Here is a 17,405-nt window from a genome sequence, read left to right as displayed (position 1 = left end):
TTTTTAGAAAGGGTAGCGTGAAATTGTGGAGAAGTTAATTTCCAAATTCAATTATTTTTCTTAACTCTAATTTATTTAGTATTGTTTGCAAACCTGGATGATTTTATATTTTCCTGTCATGTATATGAGTTTTCTCTGACTGCTGTTGACAAATTACCATACTTTCTTAGCTTGAAACAATACAAATCTATCATCCTACCATCTCATTGTTTGGACTTGTGGAGGTCAAAAGTCCAACATAGGTCTCCCTGGGCTAAAACCAAGATGAGGTCAGGGTTGCATTCCTTTCTGGAGGCTCTAGGACAGAATGTATTTTCTTGCCTTCTCCAACTTCTAAAGGTTGCCCCACATCACTTGGCTCAGGCCCCCTTCCGTCTCAAAACTGGCAATGGCTATTCAAGTCTTTTTCACATTGTGTAATTCTGACACTGCCTCTTCTGCCTCCTTCTTTAAGGACCCCTTGTGATTAAATGGGCCCATCTGGATAATCCAGGATAATCTCTCTATTTTAAAGTCAGCTGATCAACAACCTTCATTCCATCTGCACAGTTAATTCCCCTTTGCCATGTAAAGCAATACATTCACAGGTTCTGAGCATTAGGATGTAGACCTCTCTTGGGGACCCATTATTCTGCTTACCACATCATTTTGTTGGAACCATAGACTTACACGGAATAGAGAGAATCAGAGAGATGATCAAATTTTTAAAAGATCACACTCTAAATTGTCAGTTCTTATATTATTTGTTTAAATTTTGCTTTCAAGGGAGAAATCTATGTTCCTGATTATGAAATAAAAACAATTAAAATAAAAACAAGAGCTGGTTATTTATAAAGATACTAAATATTCTTTGAGATATACAATTTATAAAATTTACTTTGAGATGTTGACATCAGAAATATGCATAGTCCCAAACTCTATAATTATTCATATTGGTGATTATCCCTGAATTATTGCCCCCTTTTAACCAACTTATATTTTAGAGATTTCTTTTACTATATATACTTAAAAAGTAGATATATTTGCCCTTCAGATAAAAGGGTGATTTAATGCAAAATGAATAATTACTTTCTCTGAAGTACATTCTGTTGGCAAAGAATTGTTACAAACCCGTCCAGAGTCTTACTTATCTTCTCCTCTCATCACTGGTTACTTCTGCTGCGGATACACTGAGATAGCTATAGTACACTCCCTTAGGCAACATCTACACAGTTCAATGTACTCTCAAAAAAAAAAAAAATGATGTTAAGCACCCTCTGCCCCAGTTTTTCTGTTGCAAGAAATAAATGGATGAAATGAAAGGCTGTGCTTGGACACCATTTGTGCTCCTCAGAGGTCTCAGGAGTCTTGTTTATACTACTCTTGGGAGCAGTAAGAACTAAGGGAAGAGTGCACAAAACTTGTGGTGCTTGCACCTGTTATAGCTGTCCTTAAATCACCTACTTCATCTCTGTTTCATTTTCCTAATTTGAAAAATAGAGAGATTGATGGCCTGTACTTCAAGTTATCTTCCACTTCTAAAATCCTATTATTTAAAGATTTTTTTTTTTTTTTTTTTTTGAGGACTAAATTCTACTTAGTCTAGAAATTGACAGTTATGGTCATAGTTATATAAATTCTTCTCACTATGACTATTAATTCTTCTCACTATGACTATATCATCCTTACTAATTGTCAATGGGAAGGACTACTGTCTTCTCAAAAGCGAGTGCTCTAGGAGGTATTTTTTTCCAGGTAAGAAAATCCCAAGCATACAGAGTATCCCTTAACAGGTTTTGAACAATGGTTTTCTTGCAATTTCATAGACACTATTCCATGCCTTTGCTTCCCTAAGCTGGCCCCTACCTCTGTCAGCCCAGGGAGCGACAACACCTACCACTCATAGAACGATCTCTGCCCTGCAGGTCTTTAAGGACAAAATCTCTCTCAGTGAAGCTTACTGCCTGTGTGTGCTTTTCCAAAAAGGAAAGCTAGCACGTCCTGCCTTGAGGGTAATACCGGTCTCTGTGTGAGAAGATAAACAAGGAAAAGTTTTCAGCTTGTTTTTGGAGTTATTTGGTCAGTGTCAATAAATACATTTATCTCACTACACACACAAAACACAAAAACCAAAACAGAAAAAAAAACTTTCCATTATTCATGGGAAGAGACAAGGGGGCTTTTCTATATACTGGTGCTTTCCCAGTGTGGGAGCCATGGGTGTGTGGGGGGTGGGGAATCTCTGTTCATCAGCTTTCTGGGAACCTAGGGAGAAGTAGGTCTTTGTTACTTCTCACATTCATGTTGCCTTTCTCCAAGATTTTAAATTCTTTCCTTTCTGCATGTTCCAGGGATTCATTTTGCTTTTCCTTCCTGTCAGGAAAACAGCCACTACTTACTTTGTACTTAGAGGATTCCTTTCTTCACAAATTTGACTGATACTTGGAATGCAAATATCCTTTATAGTAAACACACATTTATTCACTCATTTATTCATTTGCTTGTTCAGCTTATAACTTAACTCCCTAACTCCTTTGAGCCATTTGCTCTCTCACTACATTTTCCCTAAATGGATTTCTATTCATACCTCAAATATGCCAAGCTCCTTTTCACCTCGAATCATATCTCGTGCTATTTCAACTGTCTGGATTGCTCTTCCCTTTTGCTGTTTGCAAGGCTGACTTCTTATCCTAAATGCTACATTCTTGGGAAGGGCTTCTCTGACAACCTTGCACAGTACAATTTATCTTTATCCCTACAAGTTAGGCCTTCTATATTATCTTTCACTTTCAGGTAGAGTCCTATCGGTTTATAAGATCTACCAGGTTGGCATCTCATACCTGAACACTCATTCAAGCAGGGTCGGCCTGTCTGATTTACCGAGTCTCAAGCCTTTGAAATCATCACTGAATAATGTTCCGAGAAGTACTCATCTGTTCCACTTAAAGCCCGGCCAGGGATTTGTGTGACCGTAAACTCTCTTATTTTTTCCCTCTTTCTATCTTCAGTGACTTTGACCTCCTTCTCCTCTTTCCAAATTAGCTTCATTAATTTCAGGAATATAGTGGGGTTGCATCTCAACAAACTGTTCTAACTAGGGTTCCAAAATTTCTTCCTCTGGGACAAGTTCAGAATTACCTATAATTTTATGTCTTCCTGGTTTTCACAAAAGACTGGACAGCACACTCTTCTGACCCTTCTAAGAGACAAGCCTGTTTTTCTGGTGGTATGCCCTTAACACTTTAAGGAGGTTTGCCAGGCTGTAAGAGGTAGACCATTCTTACACAGTTTTTCCTTTCTTTCTTTTTTTTTTAGATTTTATTTATTTATTTGACAGACAGAGATTACAAATAGGCAGAGAGGCAGGCAGAGAGAGAGGAGGAATCAGGTTCCTTGCTGAGCAGAGAGCCCAATGCGGGGCTCGATCCCAGGACCCGGAGATCATGACCTGAGCTGAAGGCAGAAGCTTTAACCCACTGAGCCACCCAGGCACCCCAGTTTTTCCTTTCTTTAAGAAGAGGTTCAGTCTTAAAAAAAAAAAAAAAAAAAAAAAAAAAAAACAGAAAAAAAAAAACCCTGAGTGTCTGAGGTGGTGTTTAAAAATCACTTTCTATATATCCTTCTTTACAAGAGCTCCTTGGAGACTACAGAGGTATCAGGATGGTCAGAAGCTCTATCATAACTGCGTTCATGTTATTCCCACTTGATCCTCTAGTCAAGTGCTTTATGTCTGCATAACGGCTTAAAGAAGAGACTGGAAAGTCCCCATATTCGTCACCATCTCAACTGTCTGGTATTTCCCAAGCTTGGACTAATGTTTGAGAACCTATGTCACAACTCTTGTCTCTGTTCTCAAAGAATGGCATAGCCATTATTTCAAAAACTCATTGTAGCTATTTCTAGGGATGTCAGTCATTAGTCCCTGTGTAGATAGATATGCTTCACATTAGAATTAAGGACAGCTCAATGTTGAATTTGGATGTTTTATCAAGCTCTGGGATTTAACTGTCTTGTTCAACAAACCTGAAATTGATGGGGCACAAAAACATGAATATGTTTTATTTTTTCTCTTTATCACCATTTAAAGAGATTAATGTAGACTCTAGAACTTTCCCAATTTGATAGAAAGGTCTAGTCTGATCTAGAAGAGTTTAGCATTTTAATCTCCTTTCTGATCTAACACACTCTTTTCTCCTCCCCTTACTGATCAGCCTAAAACAATGGTATGTGAGGGTAGGGCTGGGGAAAGCTCTAATCAGAGACACTATCTCCTTCCTTTTAGGTTGGGATGACAGAGTTACCAAAAACAAAACTAAAATAAACTAAAAAAAAGCAAAACATCTAGTAAGATTTGAGTTTAGTACTTCCTAGTACATAGTTACGCTAATTGTTTTGTTACTGTTGATCCGAAATTCAAATTTAACTGGGTATTTTGTGTTTTCTCTGGTGACCCTACTTTTATAACTCTGGATCCTCCAGAGTATTGGCTCTTGGAAAAAGGGAAAGAAAGAGAAAAATATCTTTTGTGTAATTGAGCACATGTTAGGCGATTTCTTCTTGATAGACTCCTTAGTTTCTTGCTTACCTGAGTGGCAGAAGCTTATATCGAGGTCCTTTCATGGGGCGCATGCAGAGTCTTGGAGGCTCTGCAGGTGATGTCCCAGTGTTCAGTTCCTTGACCCAGGGAGTGAGTTCTTGTTTGACACCTACTGAGTTCCCTCAGGTCCATCCTCTGACAGGAGACCCCACAGCATAGAGAGAAGACAGAAAGTCCACTGAAAAATCAGAAGTCCAAAGTTGTTCAGAAACTCATTTCCCCTATTGACCGAGTCTAATCTCTTTGAGTGGTTTTCTTAAAGTCCCCCTCACATGGTTTTGGTAGACATTAGTTTAAGTGACAATAAGAAATAGATATCACATTCAAAATGGTCAAATGAGAAGAAGTTTACAAAATTTAAAAAGGGACAAAATAATTATTTACTTTATATTTAAGGTTGATGATATTCCATTGTGTGTGTGTGTGTTTGTGTGTATATATATATATGTATATATATACATATATATATATATATATATAAAACATTTCATAGTATTTAGCTGTGATGGGTTATTTCTATGTTTGTCTTAGCTATTATAAACAATGTATTAGAAACATGGGTATATGAATACTTTGAGGCCTTGTTTTCAATTCTTGTGGGTGTATACTTAGAATTAGAATGGGTAGATCATATAGTAATTGTATTTTTGTTTTTTTAGGAACTGTCATATGTTTTCCACAATGGCTGCATCATTTTAGATTTCTACCAACAGTGCATAGCGTTCCAATTTCTTCACATCTTCACCTGTACTTTTTTCTTTTTTCTTTTTTTTAATAGCCATTTTAATGGGTTGTAAGGTGATATCTCATTGTGGCTTTTCATGTGTGTGTTTGGTTATTTGTATATGTTCTTGGGAGAAATGTCTATATAAGCCTTTTGCTGTTTGTTTGTTTTTTTTTAATTGAATTGTCTGTATTTTTGGTAGTGAGTTTTTATAGTTCTACATATATTCTGGATATTAATTCCTTATCAGATAGATGATTTATAAATATTTTATCCCACCCCATGATTGCTTTTTTAAAAAAATTTATTTATTTGACAGAGACCACAAGTAGGCAGAGAGGCAGGCAGAGGCAAAGGAAAGGAAGCAGGCTCCCCGCTGAGGATAGAGCCGGCTGTGGAACTTGATCCCAGGACCCTGGGATCAAGACTCCAGCTGAAGGCAGAGGCTTTAACTCACTGAGCCATCCAGGCGCCCCCTATGATTGCGTTTTTAGAGACAGGAAGTAAACTGGTGGTTGCCAGGGTGGGTGGGAGGAGGGAAAAGGGACAGTTATTGTTTAATGTGTAGAGGGTTTCAGTTTTGCCAGATTTTATGTAAAGAGTTCTGGAACTGTATGATGGTGGTGGTTGCACAATGATACAAATGTATTTGAAACCACTGAAATGTACACCTAAAAGTGATTAAGATAGCCAAGGCTGTGCATTTTATCACACACAAAAAATTAGAAAACAAAAACTTTCCTGGGAAAACCTAAGGATGAGAAAGTAAAAATTTAACTTGTTATAAAATGATCAAAGTAAAATAAATTTCATTTACTCATTTAAACGTGACTATTTAAAAAAATGTGAAAGGGACATGAGAAAATCAAAAAGAAAAATTCAGTACCTTTAAATTCTTACAGTCACTATCCCTGAGACTAAAATACTACGGGGAAAGTGTTTGCTGAAGCTGGTCATCCAACATGAGCTGTGTCCTTCACCTGCTAGGTACAGTCAGCTTTTGGTAACACAATACTTCCTCTTATCAATTTCAAGCTCTTTGTTCTCAAGACTGGCACCCACAATAGCCAGAGGGCATGAGAACCCATTAATATAGTCCACACTGGTCAACCTCTCCAGGGTAGGGGTTCTGGGTGGAGAGGAGGGGCTTGGTGATTTGGGGGTAGGGTGAAGAAGGGTTGGAAGGTGGACCTGCTGGGGAGGAGAAAAGCACATTATATTCTCTCCTTAGGCAAATGAGTCTTGATTCTTACTCATTCTGTTTGAATTTTTTTTTTTTTTTAAAGATTTTATTTATTTATTTGACAGAGAGACATCACAAGCAGGCAGAGAGACAGGCAGAGAGAGAGAGAGAGAGAGAGGAGGAAGCAGGCTCCCTGCAGAGCAGAGAGTCCGATGCGGGGCTCGATCCCAGGACCTTGAGATCATGACCTGAGCCGAAGGCAGCGGCTTAACCCACTGAGCCACCCAGGCGCCCCCTGTTTGAATTTTTTAGTCTGCTTTTATGTAAGGCTGTAAGGGTGTGTAATGTTTGGAACAGCAGACAGAACCTTTAGTGGGCACATGGAGATGTGTATGTTGGCAGTCTCTACAACATGATCTTAGTACTGATATAGTCCTCAGCTTTGGGACTTTAGCAGAAATCTCAAACTATTGGAAGATCCTTATTCAGGTAAGTAATCAGGTAAATCATCCTGATTCAGGTAAAAATTAAAAATATATATATTATTAATATACCACTTGGAGCAAGATAGTTTTGTGGAGCCTGAAGTTTATCTAATTTTGTAGAAACTCTTTATGATAAGGTTATAAAAGTGTGAATACAAATGTAGCTATGAAAGAAACTACTGATACAGAATTCAAAAACCACAACACATTTTAAATAGTTGACTGATGCTGAGGACATCACAAAATCCCCACACCACTGAGGTCTTGTTTTCTATCCCTTTGGGATGAATACTCTGAACACTTTTTTATTTAAGAAATATTATATAGTATTTTCTATAAAATACAGAAAGATAATTCAGCCCTTCCTCTGAGATGGTTGATTAAAATTTGTTTTATTGATATTTCACCACTTACCATTGATACTATCATGCCAGTTTTTAGAATTTAAGAAAACCACTATATTGTATTTATAATTGTATGCACTTACCCATCAAGCATATTCTTGACATAAGTCAATTCTTTTTGACTAGATTCAGTCCTTCCTCTGAGATAGTTGATTAAAATTTGTTTTATTGATATTTCACCACTTACCATTGATACTATCATGCCAGTTTTTAGAATTTAAGAAAAACACTATATTGTATTTATAATTGTATGCACTTACCCATCAAGCATATGCTTGATGTAAGTCAATTATTTTTGACTAGATGTCAAAGTGAATTAAATTCTTTGCCTACAATTTTAACTTATGATTAGAAAATATTCCCACAGTCCACCTTCTGGTTGTGTACACTTCACATCTTGCTTCTTTTCTGCTCAAATACTCTGGTTCCAGGTGCTATAGAACTTGCTCACATTGTGATTTGACTTTTGGACCTGTATGTTTGTGTTATGAAACTAGGTGTGTCTATATAATAGTGTGTTCCTAAAGGCCTCTCCCAGCTGTCAATAACCTAATCACACACATGAATGACTGAGAACCACAGAAATATATCTCATTAAACTCAATGTACCTGACTCAACTTCTACTTCATTGTATCTTAAACATGCCTGTAGCCACCCCAACTCCAGAGAAGGCTGGGATGTAAGGAAGTAGTAGTCTATAGTAGTTGAGGTTAAATATCTTATTTGTATTAAATTTCCCAAAATTCATGACATGTGAACACTTCTTTAGACTCTTTCAGCATATTGAGGGCCCTTGAAGCTTAAATCTCATTTGCTTCATGGTAAACCCATCTCTGTTTCCCAACCTTTTCATCTTGGAGCATGCAATTGCTTCCTGTATGGTTGAATGTGGTGAGTTCTCCTGCCAGGCTCAGGTCATCTTATTAAATCCAGCATCCTTTGGTGTCTTCTTCAGCCTTTATAAAGTCAACTCTCTCAGGGAAATAGCATCTGTGAATATTGGGTCCCTTGGCTCCCCTGCTCCCAGCCCCATAGTCTTTAGAAGTTATTTAGAAGGACAAAGTTGTAAGTTTCATTTATCCTCCAGAAGGCATTCAGCTCTCAGGTAAACCTACAGGCATAACTTGATACTTGGGGGTGAAGTCACCTGTGTAATGCAGAGATTTGAGTCCCAGTCTTCTGTTGGCCAGGAAACCCAGACACACGATTGACAGGAAACCTCAGGATGACTGGGATGAGGATGCCTCAGACTGTCTATCTGCTCAGGTGACAACCATCAGGAGGGCTCTTAGAATAATATTGGCCAATATTGCTTATATATTGCACATCTTTATATTAATCTCATTTTTAGTCATCTGGATGAAGACTTAAATCTTGAAATCGCTTTGGACTACTGATGATTTTACTGTTAAGTCGTTTGAATGATCTGATAATGTTTGTAATTTTAAGAGAGACCAGCATCTAAGGAATCTCAGATTAGAATTGTTGTTTCTTTATTCTGCCAAATTATGGGAAGAATATCAAAGTCCAGAAGTCTTTGATTCTGAAAATAATATGTTCTTCATCATATGAAAATCTGCTGTTGCTTATTTTGCACTTTTAAATTTGTGATTTAAATCATGATGTCATACAAATATGCAGATGTGTGCTGCATATATGACATGCATATAAAGGATTTCTGTTTTTTCAGCCTTTTAAACAAAACCAATATTATGTTCTTACTAGCAGTGAATGGTCTTCCCATACAACTAGCCATACTAGTGTTCAGATGTTTAAGACAGAGATTAAGGTGAGACCGCTAATACTTCAACTATAACTTGAGACACATATACATATAAAGTGAATTCTTTATGACTTCCCTACCAGGTTAAGTTCAGACTTTTTTCTTTCATTGTCCAGAGAAAAGAACAAGCAAAACGCTAGATGATAGCAAAAAGAAAAATTAGAATACAGAGGATGCTTAAGATGTATAATAATTACTAGCTTACCTATAATATATGGGTGTTGTGACAGTCTAATAAGGTTGAGTACATTAAAACATTTTGGAAAATGTTAAAATGCTATAGCCAAAATAATTATGCTTGCATTTTACAATTATGTCTCGCTCTATATAAATATAAATATTGACCAAATAATTTGTGCATAGGAGGAGTTCTTGTTTTAAAAATTCACAAAGATTTAAGTGGATTAAAAAAATTTCTTGGAAACCTCATGGTTCTAACTATTCCCATTAAGTTGAATGTGGTTTTCTAAAAATACTTCACTTTAGAACTATGCAGATTTTAGCAAATATTATGTTTGAAGATGGTTTTTACTGGGAAAAAAATTAAGACCAATAAAGACATACTTTTGAACAGGCTTGAATAAATCCAATGGAATAAAATGCAAGGTAAAGATTTACTTCAATACAGTGTTAGCTTATGTTTTACCTTTTCCCCCATTCTTATTTGCCTGCTTGTTAACAATCTTGACAGTGTTAATTTCCCATAAATTTTATTAAAACATTCTTCTCTGTAATGGAAGACAGTGATCACAGATGTTGATAGCTCCTGGTTGGTTATATTTTTCCCCAAACTTTATTTTGATATTCTGAATGAATTCCACAGGATTAATATCCAGAAAAAATAAAAAAGAAAAAACTCCAATTCTGATTATTGTATATGCCTATATGTGGTTCATATGTCTAAAAACTGTCAAACTTTGGATTTAGCTTACAAATTGTATAATATACACACTATTGTTAACTTTAAGTGTGCAACATAATTAATATATATTTAAATGTGGATGGAGATATATATATATGTATAAACAATAAATGTCTACCTATATTTGTGTAAATAAATTTGTAAACATTGGACCATAAAGGACGAGACCTCTATTTTGCTATCTTAGGATGATGTCCCAGTATTAAGAGTAAAGTATACTTTATAAATAAAGCATTTTATTTATCAGATAACTTGAACTGTGGAAAAAAATAATCGCTTTGCTTAAAAATTATTGAGGTCTGACACCTGTAAATACTTTTTAAACCATAAATATAAGAGTTGCTCTCACAGCTGAAGATCAAGGGAATGTATCAAACTAAAAAACAGACATCACATCTGATTTTTAATTCTAGCAAGACACAGTCCGTATTTTGGTTTACGTCTATTCTGATTGATCCAGCAGGCCTGATGCTGAGCAGCATATAATATCACCAGTTTGATGAGGTGTGACCTGTCCTAAGGTCACTGAATAACTGTAAAAAAAAACTCTGCACATACTTTCTCAAGTCTTGGGCTTCAAAATTGGATGGTATTATTTGAAAATGTATTAAAAAATGATGTTGCCAATTGCTATGCACTTTTAAGGTTTCCTTTGCTAAAAAGAATATTCTTTGGAGTAAATAACAATATTAGAGACGGAACCAGGGAACATTCATAATAGGAAATATTGAATTACTGTAGGCAGCAATGATTTTTGCATTTCATTAATGAAACAAAAATTCCTTTGCTCTAAAATAGACAGTTGAGTTAGAGAATTATGTCATTTTCTTTCTAGCTCTTAAAGTCTATAAGTAAACAATAAAGATCAATACTGTAGAAAGAAAAGCAGCAGAGCCCAATGGAGACTTCCTTCTCATACATTGTAACTTGGATCTTTGTTCTAGCTTTCCCTTTCAAATCATGTTTTCTGTCAGTGTATTAAGTCCTAAATAAGAATCATGAAGCTTAAATCAAGCAAAAACGTGGTAATGAGATAAACCAGGAGATATTCAGAAAGGTAGCTGATGTGTTTATAGTCATATCATTTTTGTTCATTCTCCTTTGAAAATGGAGTTATTTGTATGTCACTAGCAAAATCCTTAGCAAAATAACCTCCAAATCTGTTTTAAAGTGTTGAAAGGGAAAAGCAAAAAATGATTTTATTTCCACTCTCTCTGATATTTTCCCTTCCATTAAAAAAATCAACCATTTAAAAAATGTTTAAAAGCTCTTGTTTTTGATAGCATTGCCAAGGCAGGTCCTACAGCTGCACTCGCACAACTGTTAGAGAACAGAACCCGGGAGCATCTGGTTAATAAATCTCCAGAATGATCTAAGATGATTATTTGCAACAAGTCATTTTTCCACCCTAGCATCCTGGTCTGTAGTGTAGAATGACTTTCCTTTCTGAAGATGTCTTCTAAAATCATTGATAAGCAGAGGTGATGTGGGCAGAGATCATTATAAAAGAAGCATCTTTTAAAACTGTGCTAATATCCATGCTTGGAAATGGATACGATTTACTCTGATATACTTGTGTTTGCTCTCTGGTATGTCTCTCAGTTCATGCAACATTTCTAAGTTGAGTATAGAAAATAGAGCCCTAGAAGCAAAGGAGAGGAGAATTTGGTAGGAAAATTTGCATCCTAATAATAGAATAAAACACTCCTGCCTCTCTGAAATATATTTAAGTTTTGTAACCACTTCTAAGAAATAGTTAATTTAAAAAATGCCCAATGGAAAGTTATGTGCAACATTCGCACATTATCAGTTTCTTCCCTAAAGTTTTCTTAATAGAGAGATTATTTTTTCTATAAGGATCAAGGAAATTTGTATTATAAAAACATTTCAAGCTGGATAAATTATAAAACTGCTTAGAGTAGCATAGCCTAAAATATAATTTTATCAAGAGCATAGCACTGTAGCACTAATTTTCAATTATGAAAGTTTCAGTTATGAACATCATAGATATTAAATATACAATCTGGTCACTAAATTAAGTCATCCTTAGGAATATTATTTTACCAATCTTTTGAAAATTATACAGAATATTTAGGGATTTTTGATAGGGTTTAGAAACGAGTCGGGATTGTGTCAACCCACCCACTTTGTAGATGAGAAAATTGAGATGGTGACAAGATAAATCATCTGCCTCATATCCTAACAGGACTTGTTGTAGAATGGGCAACAAGACCGTTGTTCATGGATTACACTCACTCTCTACAGCAGGAATCCTTCTAGGATGTAAGACTGACATAGTAATATGTATCAAATGTAAATCCAGTGCCAGGAAATTTTTACCTAACTTCATATTGAAAACGCGTGTAATGTTTCACAGTCACTCTGATGTAACATAAGTAAAATACTTTATGATTCTAATGAGGTTTTTGATTCATAGCACAATACTTTCTAAATACTGAGGTGATTTGTTATTTGAACGTTGCACACTCCTCATGTCATCGCACATTCTATTTCAGTTATCAGATGCACAGAACAAATGTGTTAGCGGATAGAAGGTATGCTTTTGCTTTTGAACTTAAATCTCTTCAATGGAGAGAAAAGAAATGATTTCACAGTTATACAATATTTAGTATATTTAGGAATTCAAATATTGTAATCAAATTTTTAAAAATCATTTTGTTTGGTAAGAGTATCATTTTGGGGACATGTTGGCCAAATTGTAGCTTCCTGATACAGGTGTCCTCAGAAACTTACAATCTATTATAAAATGGAGCGTTGCAGAGAACAACTGAGATTTCAGATACAGTAGCTACTTCCTAAAAATCCAATAGGGAGAATAACAGGCATGTTTCCAAGCATACTTCTCTATCCAAAGGAGGGAAAAATGAAGAATATTAAGAGGTCAGGGATTATCCAGGTAGGTTAGATATTGAAAAGAGGTGAAGTAATCTTCAGAAAGCTTCAGAAAATGGGTGGATGTTGAAACAATTAGACATAAGATGGGACATGCATTCCTGGAAGTTGTTCTAGAAGTAAGGAAGAGCTTGTGAATGGACTCAAAGGTGTTAGAAGCAAGAAAACATACTGTCAGAGAGGATATGAAATGGAGGTTAGTGAGAAAAAGTATCATGGGAATAGAACAGTATGGGAAGGGAATTGGATGTTAGAGAGATGGGCGTCCTCTCTTATGCTCATGATTTCTAATTTCATACAGTTTACACTAAACACGGAATTATGGACAAGAGCAGATTCTGGGAACTTCATAACTTAAGTGCTCTCTCTAACTTTAGAATGTGGAGAATAATTCCACTTACCAAATAGTACTTTTTGAAATCTTATTATGAACAAGATATAAACACTTTTCATATATCAACTTGTTAGACCTCAGGATAACTCCCCGAGGAAACTTCTAATGCTCTTGTTATGAAGATTAAAGGGACAATTAAATTTCCTGCATTTAAGTGAACTTAAAAAATTGCCAAAAGGTTAGCAGTTAGGGTCATCTTAGTGAGATGATCTTGAAATTATAAAAGACATACATTTAATCCAAATCTAGTAAGTCATTGTTAGTCGTGATATTGCCAATGTCAAGAAAGTAAATGAACAGTTACAGCTAGAATTATTTGTGAATTTGAACTTCATTATAGTATCTGAAGATCAAGATAAATCATCCCATCAATGTGGTGATGCTTCACATTTGTAGGTCAACTATTTTTATTTGTTCCTTGTTTTTCAGGAAGTGTCTATTTTTACTGTACACAGATATGCCTTGAGGATAGGTTTTCTAATGAATACATTTTTGTTCTTGGCTAGTTGGTTCTGTTTAAAATAAATGTAATTTGTAATAAAATGTGTTAATCTTATGGTGGAATTTAGTTGATTCCTTAAGGATTTACACTCCTTGTCCACAGTTGTTTTGATGATCTTTTCTCACTGTGTCAAGGCCTATCAGAAAATCTCAATCTTCATACCAGAACTTTACGAAATAATTTGGGTCAACGTTCTCCAACATGTTGGAACAGGTGCTGATTCTAAGGGACTGAAAGTTAATGAGTTTAGATGAAGCTGAGATTTGTTTCCACATCTCCCTGGTCTGTGACATAGAGCAGCTAGGGTTAAGTAAGGTAAATATACTAATCTACTATAACATACATGAACTGGTGCCTATGTCAATTGCAAATGAAGAAAAAGGCAAAGGTAAATTCCTCCTGAAGAATTACCTTAGATAAGAAAGAAATAGATTTGCTTTTCATATTAGATTTTGTGGTTTTTTTGATTGAGGTGTAATTGTCACTTTAAAATCTTTAGCTTTTTTTTTTTTTGTTTTGAGATATTGGTATATTATAATTTAGTCAGCTGAATAGTTATTAATCAGTAAATGCAATATGAAGTACAAGATAAAGTGATTTGCCAATAGGCATATGATTACTCTCTTGGAGAGAACTATAATTGCGCAAATATTAGGGATTTATTTTATTTTATTTTATTTTATAAGAATGTACCTTTTTTTATTTAGTTGAGAGAGAGCACTAGAGAGAGAGCCAGCATGAGTGGGGTACAGAGGGAAAGGGAGAAGCAGACTCCCTGCTGAGTAAGGGAGCCCAACACGGGACTCCATCCCTGGATCCTGAGATCATGACCTAAGCTAAAGGCAGACACTTAACTGACTGAGCCCCCCAGGAAACACAAGGATATATTTTAGATTCCTTTTCTAAGTAGGGGAATAGTATGAATCCCTGGCTACAAAATATCCTTGGAGACTGTTAGGGGCTAATTTATACAATAGGTTCAACTCAACATGACGTCTATTTCTGTTATGATTATGTTGCAACTTTTTGGGGCTTAACTATTAGAGATAATATGCTAACCTAAAGAACATATTATAAAAGAGGAGAAATTAAGCTTTGATACTTTTCAGAAACCCAAAAAATGTAGAAGAGGAAATAAATTTTGAAAGATGTTTGGCTGAAATAATGATCTGAGTAAAAATACGGGAATAAAATATAGGTTGTGTTCCTATAAACTAGTTACCTCCTTGGCTGGGCTTCAAGTAATGCTCTTTCTGATTGAGCATTTTTTCTTTAACAAGATGTAATATACATGTTGACTTGTCGACTAATAAATCCCTCTAGAATCCATTGATGCTGATTCAACTCTTAACTCTGAGAGCATTATATGAGATCTGATATACTCATCCTGAAGGCTTCTTTTTCATACAGAGGATGTTATCTCCATTCTTATTTTAATTTCTTTCTTGGTACAGAGAATCTATTTTGACTCAAGTGGGTTTTTTTCTAGCCTTCTTTTCAGTGTAATGTATATTCTTTTGAGAGTGGCTCTTTCAGTTGTTGACTCACTAACTTAGTCAACTTTATAAGTCAGTTTCTACTTGGAGCCAACTTGAATTTTAAGTGGATATACTGATGATTTTTACGCCATCCCTTTAACAGCAGAATGGATGACCGCCTTCTCCAGTGATACAGAGAATGTTTTGCTGCAAAGCTATATTTGAAGTTAGTACATTTTATAAGAAACAAAAACAAAACCTTTGTCTTTATGAGCAATTGTACAGAATAACAATACTTTCACACATATTTCAAATTCTAATTTGTCTCTAAGGATTTAAGAAATAATGTGGTTCTAGACTTCAAGATTCTTTGAAAATAATGTTCAGTCTTCTACAGTTGAAGAGGCCATATAGCAGAGTACCAAGTACCAAGTACTCTCTACTCTGGAGAGAGCTCAAAGTTCAAATCGCTCCTAATGAGGCTTTCTAACCATCTGTCAGGATCCTTAAGCTCTCTGAGACTCTACTTCCTCATCTGTAAAACAGGGATTGTTTCTCCCATAAAGTCATTGGGAGCATCATATGGGATATGTGTGATTAAGCAGAATAAAACATTATAATGACAAGATATGATAGTTCTGAGAGAGAAGAAAAATTTATCAAATTACAATGACAAGTTTGCAGCTTTTTTCATTATAAAAGATATTCCATTCATATTGGTCTAAAGCAATATACACATTTAATGCAATTCCTATCAAAGTACCATCCATCTTTTTCAAAGAAATGGAACAAATAATTCTAAAATTTATATGGAACCAGAAAAGACCTCGAATAGCTAAAGGGATATTGAAAAAGAAAGCCAACGTTGGTGGCATCACAATCCCGGACTTCAAGCTCTATTACAAAGCTGTCATCATCAAGACAGCATGGTACTGGCACAAAAACAGACCCATAGATCAATGGAACAGAATAGAGAGCCCAGAAATAGACTCTCAACTCTATGGTCAACTAATCTTCGACAAAGCAGGAAAGAATGTCCAATGGAAAAAAGACAGCCTCTTCAATAAATGGTGCTGGGAAAATTGGACAGCCACATGCAGAAAAATGAAATTGGACCATTTCCTTACACCACACACGAAAATAGACTCAAAATGGATGAAGGACCTCAATGTGCGAAAGGAATCCATCAAAATCCTTGAGGAGAACACAGGCAGCAACCTCTTCGACCTCAGCCACAGCAACATCTTCCTAGGAACAACGCAAAAGGCAAGGGAAGCAAGGGCAAAAATGAACTATTGGGATTTCATCAAGATCAAAAGCTTTTGCACAGCAAAGGAAACAGTTAACAAAATCATACTTGGTCTTGCTCTGTGAGAATTGAGAAGTAAAGTATATAATCTAGCTATGTGTAAACATATTTGGAAGGCCCACAAACTACCTGTTTCTGCCTGTGGAGTGTAGTAGAGGGGAGCATTCTGTTCATATGGCTTAGAAGTTTGTAATGAATGACTGGGCCCTGGTGTGGCTCTCAACAGAACAAAAGTGAAAACATCAATTTAAATAGGGTACCTGAATACCTTTGACATTGTTCTAGGCAAAGGGATAGAGCAATGAATAAAAGAGACAAAATTTCCTGATTTCTCAGAGTTTATATACAGATGAAGAGGACAGACGGTAGATATGATAAATAGGTAATTTTAAATTTATAATAGAAATGGAAGAAGTTCTTTGAAGAAAAAGCTGAAGGTGGTAAGGAACGCTCATTGGGTAAAGAGGGAAGGCCTTTTGCTTAAGATGTGAAAGAGGGAAGGCACTGGTAAACCTCTGGGGCTAAGTGTTCCAGACAGAAGAGCACAGGTAAATGCTCTGAGGCATGAAGGAACTGGCATTCCCATCAATAGCAGGTAGAGCAACAGGGGAAGAGACTAAGGGGGATGAGGAGTAAATGCCCTCAGAGAGACTGCAGAAGCTTCTAGGCCATTGTAAGGACTTCTGCTTTCACTTGGCATGAGTTAGAAACCAGACGAGAGACCTGATAGG

This window comes from Mustela putorius, unplaced genomic scaffold (genome assembly GCF_011764305.1).
Source record: "Mustela putorius furo isolate JIRA1106 unplaced genomic scaffold, ASM1176430v1.1 tig00000083_pilon_pilon_pilon, whole genome shotgun sequence".
Taxonomy (NCBI): Eukaryota; Metazoa; Chordata; class Mammalia; order Carnivora; family Mustelidae; genus Mustela; species Mustela putorius.
The sequence above is the reverse complement of the archived record's forward strand: the minus strand, read 5'-3'. Positions refer to the sequence as shown.